Source organism: Pleurodeles waltl, chromosome 6, assembly GCF_031143425.1.
Source record: "Pleurodeles waltl isolate 20211129_DDA chromosome 6, aPleWal1.hap1.20221129, whole genome shotgun sequence".
Classification (NCBI taxonomy): Eukaryota; Metazoa; Chordata; class Amphibia; order Caudata; family Salamandridae; genus Pleurodeles; species Pleurodeles waltl.
Window position 1 is genome coordinate 350,624,548 of NC_090445.1, and position 14,239 is coordinate 350,638,786.

The window sequence follows — 14,239 nt, forward strand, 5'->3', positions numbered from 1 at the left end:
TCCACGAACAGGCAGAGTCACAGAATGGTTTAAGCATGCCTACTTTCTAAAAGTGGCATTATCAAACACACAATCTAAAAGCAAGCTTTACTAAAAGATGTATTTTTAAACTGTGGGTTCAGAGACCCTAAACTCCAAATTGCCATCTGCTCCCAAATGGAATCTGCACTTTAATAATATTTAAAGGCAGCCCAGTGTTATTCTATGAGAGAGATAGGCCTTGCACAGTGAAAACAGAATTTGGCAGTATTTCACTGTCAAGACATATAAAACAAATTAGTATATGTCCTACCTTTAACATACACTGCACCCTGCCATTGAGGCTACCTAGGGCCTACCTTAGGGGGCTTTACATGTAAGAAAAGGGAAGGTTTAGGCCTGGCAAGTTGCCAAGTCGAATTGACAGATCAAAACTGCACACACAGACACTGCATTGGCAGGTCTGAGACATGTTTACAGGGCTACTCATGTGGGAGGCACAGCAAATGCTGCAGGCCCACTAGTAGCATTTGATTTACAGGCCCTGGGCAACCCTACAAAAACTTCCCTTTCCAATGTAGCCCAAACCTTCATAATAACCTCCTATCCGGAGATACACCTTCCACTGTGAATCAAATACTGCAGGAACTTTTGTACCGGACATGTCCATTAAATGAGATGCAAAATAATAAAAAAACATGACCTCTGGTCATGTCCTGTCTAGTGATCTACAACATTACAGACGCCTCCATGCTCCTGAAGTTAAGGAAAAGATAAGAAGCAACAATCAACAATGAATTAACAAGAGCCTCCATCGCCATTGGCTACCGTTTTACTCAGAAGTCTGTTCCTTCTTCCCAGGCTACCTACATGTATTGTATTTATATAGCGCTCACGACCCCCGACGAAGTGCAGACTGGTTTTATGTCGTGTCTCTGCCTTGTTCTCTGGGTCCGATAGGCCGATAAAGGGACTGGTATTTTATTTGTGGCATTCTCGGCAAAGGGCACTGCTTTCCCTGTTTTAGCAGGAGTGTGATGGACTAGACATGAACAAAGAGCAGGTTTATGATTTTGACTGACGGATGAAAAGGCTAATGGTGCTATGTATAGATCACAAGGATTCGTTTTCTTTCTGTTATTAATTTATTGTTTACTTGATTGCCAAAAAGTGCGACATTTTTGTAAGTTTTCACGTATGAAATGTTCAGGTTTTTTTTTTCGACAAGGAATATCTTCAAAAGGACGGGGGAACACGAGCGGTCGGCATACAGGCAGCAATCTAAACAGCAACAGGAAGCCCCTGTGGTTGTGTTTTCTGTACAGAGAGGGTCTGTTTTCTCCAGCTGTGTCTCTCGCACAGTAGTAAGTGCCAGTGTCTTCTGTTCTCAAGCTGTTCATCTGTAAAAAGACTTTGCTGCTGGAATCATCTCGGGAAATGGTGAACCGGCCCTTCACAGAATCTGCGTAGTATATGGGGTTAGAATTTGTGTTAATGAAGGCGATCCACTCCAGCCCTTTCCCAGGGGGCTGCCGGACCCAGCTCATAGCATAACCCCCAAAGCTGAACCCGGACCCCTGGCAGGTCAGTTTATGAGACTCTCCGGGCTTCTTGACACCTTCGCCAGTCTGGGTCAGGACCACATCGGCACCGACGCCTGGAGAAATAAAACAAAATATATTCAAGGAAAGTCACGTTCATTGTACAAAACACACAGAGTTTTTTTTTTTTACAAAAATGAACAGAAAACAACTTACTGTTTGCCAAACTAAAAATGATTATTGATAGCCACATAATGATGAGAGGTGACTTTAGGTTATGCTTTAATTATAGCGGCTGCAGTATAAAACGCTGCCCGTCACAAAGCAGGCACCAGTTAAATACATTCTCAGCACAGATTTTGCATGGAATCCGGATTTACACGAGGACTGGACAGAAGTCTGATTCATGTAAATGTGCCCGAGAGCAACGCCTCTCATTGGTAGAATGATTTGGTCCATTTGAAATAACTGGTGTTATGTGGAGTCAAAATCCCAGTGCACCCCAAAGCGTGCTGCACACAGACTACGTTTCTATAGGAAATCATGTTTTTAGTGGAAATATTGCGGACCAAAATTAAAAAAAACATATCTTTTGTCAGTGATTGCAGGTGAACTGTGCACGTAAAATAACCAGTTAGTCTAGCTTTATCTGATAACGTGTGCCACAGAGCACCATTTATGTCCGGAACATACTCTGATCTTGGTGAGCACATACGATTGCAAATTTTCTAAATCAGAATATGGCTCAGTTAGTATATTTAGCAGCACCAAAATGGGTACTATCAAGGCAAGTATTCGCGTTTTTTGTGTCATGTTCAGCATGTTATCTTTTTGACTTTCAGTTCTTTTTTGCATAGTTCAGTCTTACAATTTACGTTTAGTAGTGGTAAAAAAATTAGGAGTCCTGGAGTGTTAGATTCTCGACCATGCTACATGGAGACTATGGAGGATAGAGGGGACGGGCCAATAGCCTCTGAAATTAGCAGGCTCAATTACGAATACACGTCGCAGCTGAGCGACATGCACTTGTTAGAAATGTGTCACAGAAAGCAACCTGGACGAAGAGGATCATTTGAAGAACCTAAGTAATTTTAGTGTAGGTGCATATTTCAACGGAATCTAGAAAGTTTGCTCCGAAGACCCAGACCAGTTGTTATAGAAATACTTTCACCAGTGAACATGGATTGGCTTGGAAATGTTGCACATTGATCAAGACTTACTTTCTACCGTCTTGCGTAAGGCAGAGTATTTTGCTGTGATCATTAGAAACGTCCATATTTATGAGATTACTACCAGGACCTGCGCTAGGCATGGGCAGAGTGGGCAGCTGCCCAGGGCTCCATGTTTAGGTTGAAAACGTGGGCTCACGATTCTCTGTGATAGGTCACAATATCAGTTAGCTCCCTTCTCCTCCAGGGGCGCCTCCCAAACCCGATCACATATGTATTTTTTGAGTCAAATGTCTGTTGTATTCTATACTCTAGGATACTGTGAGTAGAACGTGTGTGGAATGGTATGTACAGAATGTCGGGGAAATTCTAAAAGGGAATTTCGGAGTTGGCGGTGATCATTGTCTGCTCTTTGATAAAGAAATAAACTCGGGGGCATATTTACAAGACCCTGCGTCATTGTTTACGCTCCGGTGGCGCAATGTGCCATCCCATATTTACAAAGCTACGCAAAGCCACCTTGCGTGGCTTTTTGATGGCCTTGAAAATATGGGCCTCTTTCATGCATAAAACTGCGTGAAAGGGGCGTTCCATGGGTGTTGCTGTGGGTGTTCCCATGCAACATCCATGGAACGCTAAGGAATCTGATGCATTCCCAATTTTACAAGTCTGGGAATGCGTCAGATTGCTACTCCACCTCAGAAGTGGTGTAAAAGTGATGCAACAGGGAGAAATACCCATTTCTTCCCCTTTCTATGTGAGCTGCATTCTTCAGCGTTCATAGAAAGAGGAAAACACCTCTTTTGAAGTGCCCCTTCCTGCTCAGAAACAATCATCCACAAAACCAAGACATCCTTGCACCATGGTGCAAGGGTGCCTGTGTTGGGGCTAGGCAGCAATTTGTGCACCAGTGCAGGGGGGGACAGAAATGCACCATATCTGCTAGATGTGGTGCATTTATGCCCTTTCCCGGTGGTGCAGGGCTGCGCTACCTGCACCAAGGGGCTTGTAATTATGTCCTAAACTTTCTTCATTAAATTCAGAGCACCCGTTTTTCCTGCAGTCTTAAACTCATTGGTCATACAGTGTGGTGGCACTGCCTGGGGTGCAGGGGTGGCAGAAGGGAAACAGAGGGTGTGGAAGTGGGCAGCAGCAAAGCCAATAATTGTGTTGGTGTACAAAGTCAGGGACAGGGCACCTTTCCTAAAAACCTGCCCTGAAGCCTTGTCTGCCCTTCCTGTTTTGGGTTGCCAGGCAACAGAAGACCTCTTTTTTTCCAAGGAGCTGCCGAACATTATCAGGTGAGGAAAAGTGGTTTTGGGACGAGGGAGCAGCCATATCAGACTGGTATGGCAGCAGTGGTTAGCAAAGCGCACTCCCCTAGGCCTTGTAGCGCTGGATCAGGCAGCAAGGTGCAGGAATGGGACCCCCTTCCTTGGGTCTTGCAGCCATGGTTAAGTGAGTCATTCTGTACTAAGGTTGGGGATCGATCCCATTTATCCAGGAAAATAAAAACAACGCAAGGGTTGAAGCAGGAATGCGTTTTGGCCCCAACCTCATTCAACATGTTTCTCGCTCACCTCACCCCTCTACTTCATGAAGTAAATTCTCATCCGCCCAAACTGGGGGGCTTGCAGTTATCACATTTATTGTACACAGGTATTCTTGTCCTTGCAAGCAGATTTAGGGTAGGTTTACAGCATTTGTTTTATGCAGCGTTTGCTCATTTTGTGAAAAATGGTCTGTTAATAGGAAAAGAAAAAAAATATTAATAGTGCATGAAAAAAAGGCACAAAAGCACACTTGGTTCCTTGAAGATGACAGAATTGAAGTAGTAAAAACCTTCAAGTACCTCAGAGTTTATTTCAATGGAAATTGAGGATTCAGCAACCAATTAGGTGAAATTAGGAAGAAGGACAACTTGTTGGCTTTTAGCCTGAGGTCTATTTACAACAAATTAAATGGTCTCACACTCATGCCAATCTTGCAGGTAGTGCAAGCCAAGATCCTCCCCGCTCCGACCTATGGGAGTGAGGCACCCAGGGGTAGGGATTGTGCCACCCTGGACCGAATGATTCTCAAAATATATAGGTCTATTTTCCAATTACTTTTAAAACACATCACCTGCTCAAATCAGGCTGGAGTTCAGTATTGCCAAACAGTCCTTGAGTTGAAAGGCGGCCTTCGCTTCTTGTTGTCTCAGGTTTAGGATGGCACTGTCGGGCTCCCTTGTTAATCACCTTTGGCATGACCTGGACCTCAGGCCGAGGTCTCCGGCTCAGGTTTTTCTAAACCAAGTTTTGCACACCCTGGATCTAACAAATGCCTGGGACTTATTTTAAGCCACATGGAGTTCAATAGACTAACCAAATCGAATGCTCAATTGCTATTTATGCTTGAGGACAAAGAAAAATTGTCTAAGTGTAGTCATGGGTGGCTAACTCTTCAGAATTACATTAAGTTAAAGCCACAGGGCTAGCTTAATGGAACTTATGGCAACCGGACCAATGCGCACTTTTTGTAGTACAGGATGGGTCTATTACCTTTATTGAAACATCTTCTGCTTGGAAAAGAAGACCGGCGCACGCATCTGTTGGTTATGTAAGCAAGAGCCAGAGACTATTGTTCATGCCTTATACCTGTGTCACTCAGGCATAAGGGATTGCTGAGTGCTCCTTCACATGAAGTAGAAAGACCAGGGCATAAGGACATGTAGGGAGGTGGTTTTGGACTGTTGTGATCCTACTGACATTGGTCTGAACTGTGCAATGATCAAATACATACAGGGATTTGATAGGAAATCTGTGACCAAAGATTCAGCTGATGTGTGGGAGGCGGGAAGTGTTTGAATATATATGTATTGCTCTGGCTTTTCTGTGTGCATTTTTGTCTTTAAATCATTTCTAGTCTTCGTAATTATTCACAGTCATGATTAGGTTCCAATTTTTAACAGAGGAAAGCATTTGTACTTTACTTTTGAATTGCACTTTTACTTTGAATCATATAACTTTAGACCTTCAGCAATTATTTCGGTACAGATTTTAGTATAAGCATTCACTTGGTATTTTTATCATAAGAAAAGGTTTTTTACATATTGTTTAAATACACTCTAATGGTTCTCATTGCACTTATTCAGTGCTCAAATAAGATTTGTGCTCTCAATTTTGATTCTATTTAAGTATCAGTAACTTCAAATGGGTTTTAAGTGGCTTTACTTCATGAATTATTCTGGTTTTATTTTATGTGCCTTGCATGATTTTTCATTATATATTATATTGCAAAGGTTTTTATTAATCATGCAATAAAGATCTGCTTACCTTCCATGGAGTCATTCTGTACCAGAAGGCCCTTGAAAATTAAGACCTGCTTTGATGTTTGTGCCATGTCTGGTTTGGGTTTTTCAGAAATCAAGGCGCTCTACTCATGTCTCAAGTTTTCTGTTTGTAACAGGAGTTTTTACATGTGCTACCAGAGCTGTACCTGTTCTGTATGCAAAGGACAATTGCATGAGAATATTTGTGCTCTAGCAAGTGTGGACTGCTTCTGCTCATGTTTATTCCTCTTTGCAACAATGGTGGTCATATGGAACCAACCTGTGTTGTGTGCGTTCACAAAGATTGTAACAAAATTTTTACGCTACCACAGTTAAAATGTGTATTTTGTCAATGGTTGTCTCTTTGTTGTGATGCATTCACCTGCTTTAACTACGTAAACATGATTTTTGTCACCCCCTGCAGGGCAATGCAGTGAACAGCTCTGGATCAGGCTGCAAGGTCCAGGGCTACACTATGGCTGTGAAGCCCAGGGGATGAAACCCCCTCCCCACTGGGCCTCACAGAACAGGGAGTAGTTTAACTAAATAGAATGTCTAGGGTTTGTTCTAAATGCTGTGGTTCTGGACAAATCCTTACATCTCCCTATGCCTAAAAAAAAATCTCACCTTTTGTAATGCAATTGCTACTCGTGTATAGTGTTCTAAAGTCCTGACACTGTTGCATAGTGCATGACTTCCAAGTTGTAAGATTGACTAGGTGACCACTATCAGCCAGCACAGCTCCCTGCAAAGCCCCCAAAACAATGTATGTTTCCATGTTTAGTCCTGCCCCTATGATATAACTGTGTGAAAAAATTGTTGTCCAGAGATTTTCATTTTTGATTTGTATTTTTGGATTAACAGAGAAGTAATTTAGCTTGAGTAGACATTGCTAATCTGAGCCGATTTTTTCTGGATGACATTTTTAAAAATGGCAGGTGTTGCAGTGATGGTACAGTTACTGTAAAAGGGGTTTTAATTAAAACTTTTACTCGCACAGGGTTCCACCAGAGGAGGTCTCAAGTTGCTTCTTTATAACACATGTACATAGTTAATTTTGCTTTTATTTCCTTGCCTTCTGTTATATCACTACTTGTCATCAGGCGCACCATTTCCAGTATCAGCCTTTCACTTTAACAACCTAATTTATTCTGGGATTTGCAGTCTCAATTCATGGAAGTGTAGGTAAGTGTACAGATAGGGTACATCGTTTCGAACATGAACCATGTTTTTATTGGGTCTTAAATCATATTAAAGTACATTTTTTAATCTCACAAGCTAAAGAACCTTGCATCAAAACCAATACCCCCATCATGCATCACAGAACATGAATCTCACACATCAGTAGAGGCACTCATTCCTATCTTTTTTGAACTAAGCAGAAAATAGAAAATAAGAATCTCTATACTTTATTGGAACTTATTTACATGACCAAAAAACACACATCACAAAAGTAGAACAATACAAGTGTATTTCTTTCAATATGAAGTTTATTAGGCAAAATATAAATGTGTGTTTAAATCCGCAGGAGAGGAGAAGGGTTCCCTATAGGTTGGCTCAATGGGCCCTGAGAATATGGACAAAGGGATCCAACTGGAGTCAGGAAGGCATAGAACTGGAACATGCCTCAGGGAAGTCCATCAAGGTATTGATTGGTCTCCCCTAGATTTAGGCTGGTGGGGGGTTGTGTTGGACCTGGCCTGTTTTGCAGGGTCATCCCCAATCTTTTTGCCTCCTTCCTCCAATTTGTTCTGACTTGTTTTTGTTGGCTTTAGGACTCTGGGCACTTTACCACTGCTAACCAGTGCTAAAGTACATATGCTCTCTGTGGAAATTGTATGTGTAATTGACTTTTCCATGATTGGCATAATTGTTTTACTAGTAACTCCCTAGTAAAGTGCACTAGAGGCGCCCAGGGCCTGTAAATCAAATGCTACTAGTGGGCCTGCAGCATTTGTTGTGCCTCCCACATGAGTAGCCCTGTAAACATGGCTCAGACCTGCCACTGCAGTGTCTGTGTGTGCAGTTTTGGTCTGCCAATTCGACTTGGAAAGTGTACCCACTTGCCAGGCCTAAACCTTCCCTTTTCTTACATGTACTGCACCCCTAAGGTAGGCCCTAGGTAGCACCAATGGCAGGGTGCAGTGTATGTTTAAGGTAGGACATATACTAATTTGTTTTATATGTCCTGACAGTGAAATACTGCCAAATTCGGTTTTCACTGTGCAAGGCATCTCTCTCTCATAGGTTAACACGGGGCTGCCTTTAAATATTACTAAAGTGCAGATTCCCTTTGGGAGCAGATGGCAAGGTGGAGTTTAGGGTCTCTGTACTTACAGTTTAAAAATACATCTTTTGGTAAAGCTTGTTTTTAGATTGTGTGTTTGAAAATGCCACTTTTAGAAAGTAGGCATTTTCTTGCTTAAACCATTCTGTGACTCTACCTGTTTGTGGATTCCCTGTCTGGGTAATTTTGACAGTTGGGTTATTTGCACCGATCCTCTAGACAGTGACAAAAAGGGAGCTGGGGTGTAGCCTGCATATCCTGATGAGCCATCTGTGCTGGGAGGGAGGGGAGGAGTGGTCACTTGCACCTGAAAGGGCTGTGCCTGCGCTCACAAAATGCGGTCTCCAACCCCCTGGTGTGTGTCTGGAGTGTGGCCTGGTCAAGGCAGGATCTTAAAAACAAGAGAGACTTTTCTTTGAGGTTTGCCTGCTTCAAAGGCAGAAAAGAGTATAAGTAGTGGAACCAAAACCCCCTGAAAGTTAGATCACTTCTGGATTCAAGAGGAACTTCTGCCAAGGAGAAAAGCTGAGGAGATGAGTAGAAGTGCTGCCTCTGCCGATGACTGTGCTTTGTTGGGCCATCCTGCAGTTGCTGCTTCTGCCTGTGAAAGGGGACAAAGACTGGACTTTGTTGTGCATTCCTGCTTGAGAAGAATCTCCAAGGGCTTGAACTGAGCTTGCCTCCTGTTGTTGAAGTCTCAGGGCCATCAAAGACTTCCCCTGCCAGCACCTGGACTCCCTGGTGAGACTTCTGCCCTGCCAAGTGGTGCCCTTCCGCAACACGGCTGATACACGACGTGCTGCCGGCTTCGTGGCTGAAATCGACGCTTCGCCAGTATCGCGGCTGAAAGATCGATGCATTGCAGCTGGAAAAATTATGTGCAATAACCGCTTACGGAGCCTGATAATGGTGCAAACCCCACGCAGTGCGGTTTTCTCATACCATGCGACCAGATTTTCCACGCATCATCCCTGGGTGTACAAGTCAACCCGACTCTGCGCGGAACCGAGGTGCCCATTTGGAAATCGACACATCCCTCTCTTACGAGGGAAAAAAATTATGCATCACCAACCCAACCGGAGAAGGAAACGAAGCACGGTCTCACTTGTGAGTAAGGAATCAATGCATTGCTGACTTTTCCGACGTACGCTCACCCTTGCGGTTTTATTTTTTAAGCTAAGCAGGTACTTTGTGTAATAACAGCTTTCTCACTGTTTTCCAAGGATCAAGACTCTTATTCATTTGAAAATTCATATCTTGACTTGTGTATGTTGGATTTTTGTCATTTTGGTCTTGTTTTGTTAAGATAAATATTACCTATTTTTCTAAACCTTTATTGTGTCATTTTGTAGTGGTTCACTGTATTACTATGTCTGTTGGTACAAATACTTTACACATTGCTTCTGAAGTTAAGCCTACCTGCTCGTGCCAAGCTACTAAGGGGGTGAGTAGGGGTTATCTGAGGATGATTCTCCTTCACCCTGACTAGAGTGAGGATTCTTGCTTGAACAGGGAGGGGTCCTGGCTGCCAACCAAAGACCCCATTTCTAACATTCCCTGTGACAAGGATTGTGGTTGTTGCTTGAGTAAGACTTCCACACCCTCAATTAATATCTCCATTTCTTACAATATGCCTCTTTCTTGCTGGCAGGATTTACAGCACTATTAGAAGTGTGGTGGATTTATTGTGACTCAGCAATTTTTCCAGCATCACAATGCTACCTTAGAGTTTTGGGTATCTATAACCATCAATTTCTCAATTTATGTGGATGTGTGCACTTGACTGATTTCACAAAACAGCAGCACATAATCATTGTTGTATTTTGTTAACACTTGAAAGTCCTTGATACATTTATATCTACTGCCCATTAGTAGTATAGAGCCCTAAATATTGTTACAGTTTGTTGAATGTGTTTCTTGAAATGTGGGTTAGTTGGGCTGAACTCTCCCCAGCAAAGCAGCCACTGTCTGTATGTTACCTTTAATTGCACAATGCTCCCAGTTGATGTGAAGCACTTGTTTTTCATTATGGAACTCTGTCTACATGCCCTCTGTGTCACACAATCCTCATCAAAATGTGCCCCTTTTTATATCTTGCTTGCTGATGCCTCTTCAAGTGTCATTTGACTCTCTGCTGAGCCAGTCCAGTGCTACCCAAAATCCAAGGACCCCATACAAACCTTGCACTGTTGTGTTCTGCTCGTCTGTGCCATCTACCACATCCAGAGGTGTAGCTTCTTCTCCTGTGGGACCTTGTACTACTTCTTTGAGACAATGCGCCTGTTGTTATTAGAATAAAACAATATAGACTTTAGGCCAAATTTAGAGTTTGGTGGTTGGGTTACTCCATCACTAATGTGATGGATATTCTGTCCACCGTATTACGATTCCCATAGGATATAATGCAATTGTAATATGATGGATGAGATATCCATCACATTTTTAAAGGAGTAACCCCATCTGCCAAACTCTAAATCAGTCCCTTTATATGATAAAATAGTTGTGGTACGTTTTATTTTTAATACATTCTGAAGCTATTCTGGATGAGTAGTCTCTTGCTCGCATACAAAGTGTTGTAATATGATATTTGAACATTGCTCATCTTGGAGTTGTAGCTTAGCCTATTTTCAGTATGATTTGGAGCTAAAGCACCAATATGGGGACACGTTTTAAAATACATAATTTACAGGTAGTATTTTAAAAGTTTTTTTTATTGAGGTGCCCTTATACTCCTTCACCAAATGCAGAACCATGGAACTCAAAGAAATTTAGATCAAGATGCTTTCATGTGAAGCTGAGTTCAAGTAAAAGTTTAAAGAGTTTCTTCAGGTTATAGCCCCCACAATTTTCTAGTTTGCCTTTGATGTCTAACCATATGTAACAAACGCCCTGACAAAATGTTCCAAATTCTTAAAAAATACACTATTGGCTATTAGAATATCAAAATATGTAGGGTGGCAAACTCACAACCCACTTTAAAAATAATTATTTTCACTCCAGGTATGTTTTAAACTTTGTTTGCACGTGTAAGTATTCCTATCTTTGTGGGTGCAGCATTGGCAAATTTTGATTCTCATGTCTTTCATCTTGGAAAGGTTGCCTGTTCAATGTATCCCTCAGACAAATTTCGTACTGTATCTTTTAGTTCTCAAAAAGTAGTATTGAAGAATCTCTCTTTGTAGATTTTACAGCCACCATTGTGACACTAACCCTACAAAACGTTCTTCAAGGCCCCTCCTTCTCCAATGTAGCCCAAACCTTCATAATAACCTCCCATCTGGAGATACACCTTCCACCGTGAATCAAATGCTGCAGAACTTGTGTCCCGGACATGTCCATCAAATGAGATGCAAAACATTTAAAAAAATCATGACCTCTGGTCATAGCCTGTCTACTGATCTACAACACTACAGACGCCTCCATGCTCCTGAAGTTAAGGAAAAGATATGAAGTCATAGGCCCTCATTACAACATTGGCGGTAAAAGCCGCTTACCGCCGTGCAGAAGACTGCCAATACACCGTCGCGGCCGCGGAATTCCGATACAGCTATTATGACCCACTGCTCGGAATCCACCTAAATTCAGACACCCACACAAGTCCGCCACCCCAAAGGTCAGTGATAAACCGGCGATAACAAATCCTCCACCGTCACGCCAACAGAAACACGCCCATGCTATCACGACTCACAAATCCACGCGGCGGTCTTTCAACCACGGTATTCCATTGGCGGTACACACCGTTGCGCTCAAAATACACACACATCTCCAAAACACTGCCACATTGGACAATTCAAAATACACACACCTGATACACATACAAACACCACTCCCACACACCCAACACAATATAAAACACACACCCACATCACCCACAAACCCCTACGACCCAAAATTAGAGACGAAGGCGACAGAGAGAGAGCACAGCAATAGAGAACCCCATCACACAGAGGCACAAAACACCATCACCCACACAACATCCACGCACAAAACACCCCACACCACTACACATCACCACACTCATCACCACATACACCACCCACACATCACCTACACCACCCCATGGCACGCCAAAGACACCCCAGGTTTTCGGAGGAGAAGCTCAGGGTTATGTTGGAGGAAATCGTACGGGTAGAGCCACAGCTATTTGGATTACAGGTGCAGCACACCTCTATAGCCAGGAAGATGGAGCTATGGCAAAGAATCGTGGACAGGGTAAATGCAGTGTGACAGCACCCAAGAAATCGGAAGGACATCAGGAAGAGGTGGAACGACCTACGGGTGAAGGTGCGTTCAGTGGTCTACAGGCACAACATCGCGATTCAGCGGACTGGCGGCGGACCCCCACCTCCTCCCCCACAACTAACAACATGGGAGGAGCAGGTCTTGACCATTATGCATCCAGAGGGCCTCAGAGGAGTTGGTGCAGGAATGGACACTGGTAAGTCAAATCTCAACTATCATATCCCCCACCCTACCTGCATGCTTTCACACACTCCCACCCTCACCCCCTCCCCTATCACTCCAACTCCTCACTAATGTACTAATAACACAAACCACCCATCCCAACACCAAGCCCTGCATGACACAACTAAGCATGGACACCCATCACTAAAGCATGCCCACTGCACATACCCATAACACCCCTGAACCATCATCACACAAGCCCCCACACAGGAATGCTTGCACTGGGGTACATGCACACCCACTCATTGCACACCATGACACACACAGATGCAATAATCATGCTTTTATACCCCTGCAGGACTACTACGTAACGTCACCAGACAGGAGGGTCCAGACATCTCTACCCCACCCACAGAAGAGGCCCACAGTGATGACAGCAGCTCTGGCCAACTGGATCCAGATGACCAGCCCAGACCATCGTGGGCCTCGGGACAGTCGGTTCCCCTCACACAGGCACAGCCCAACACTGACCTTCCACCCTCTGGTAACACCAGCACAGCACCCACCCAGCGGGCCCATCCCTCCGTCCCCAGGACACGTCAATCAGCTGTGTGTCCACCACTACAGGGAACCCAGGATAACCCACCACCCCAACAACAACAGGGACCCGGGGGCAGTGGTAGTGGGCACACGGTCCAGGGGACGGAGGCACAGAAACACAGGGGAACTGGGAGGGTTGCCGTGCAACAGGTGGCGGACAGGCCAAGGGAACCCACTCTCCACGAGGCCCTCTCCTCCATCATGGGAGCATACCACCACTCCCAGGAGACGATGGCTACGGTCCTGGCCAAGTTTCAGGAGACCCAGTGCATGCAGGAGGACCAGTATTTGGGCTTCAGGGAGGAGCTCAGAACCATCAGCTCCGCCCTGGGCACCATCGTAGGGGTGCTGAAGGACATACAAAAGACCATGAGGGACACCGTGGCACTCCAAGGGGCCCCTGACACTAGCCTGGACGATGAACTGCCCACCACCTCCGCCGGCGCTAGTGGACAGGACGCCCGCCACAGGACCACCACACCAGCACCCCACCCCCTGCAGACGGAGAACCACCCCGCAAGCGGTCCCTGAGATCCAGAAACAGGACAGAGCAAGAAGGCAAGACCCCCCCCTGATTGTCCTCCCACTGTCCCACTTTGTTACCCTGTCCAGATTGGAACTGCCCCAGCTCCACTTCCTATGCCCATATGGGCAATGCACCTGTGAGACTAATAGACTGGACTCTGCCATGGACATTCCTCCAACATCACCCATCACCATTTTGCCACCCCCTCCAATATTTAGCACTTCAATAAACACCCTTAAACCACAAAACAATCTGGAGTCAGTCTGTGATTTTTAAAATGTGTATTATCTATGACAATGACAAAAAACGTTCAAAAATGTAATGTCAACATACCTATGTTAGACGTCACAAGCCCATGAAGGATGCAAGCAGATGACACACGTTGGTAACTGTAGGAAAGTACCATCTTGCCTGGCATGT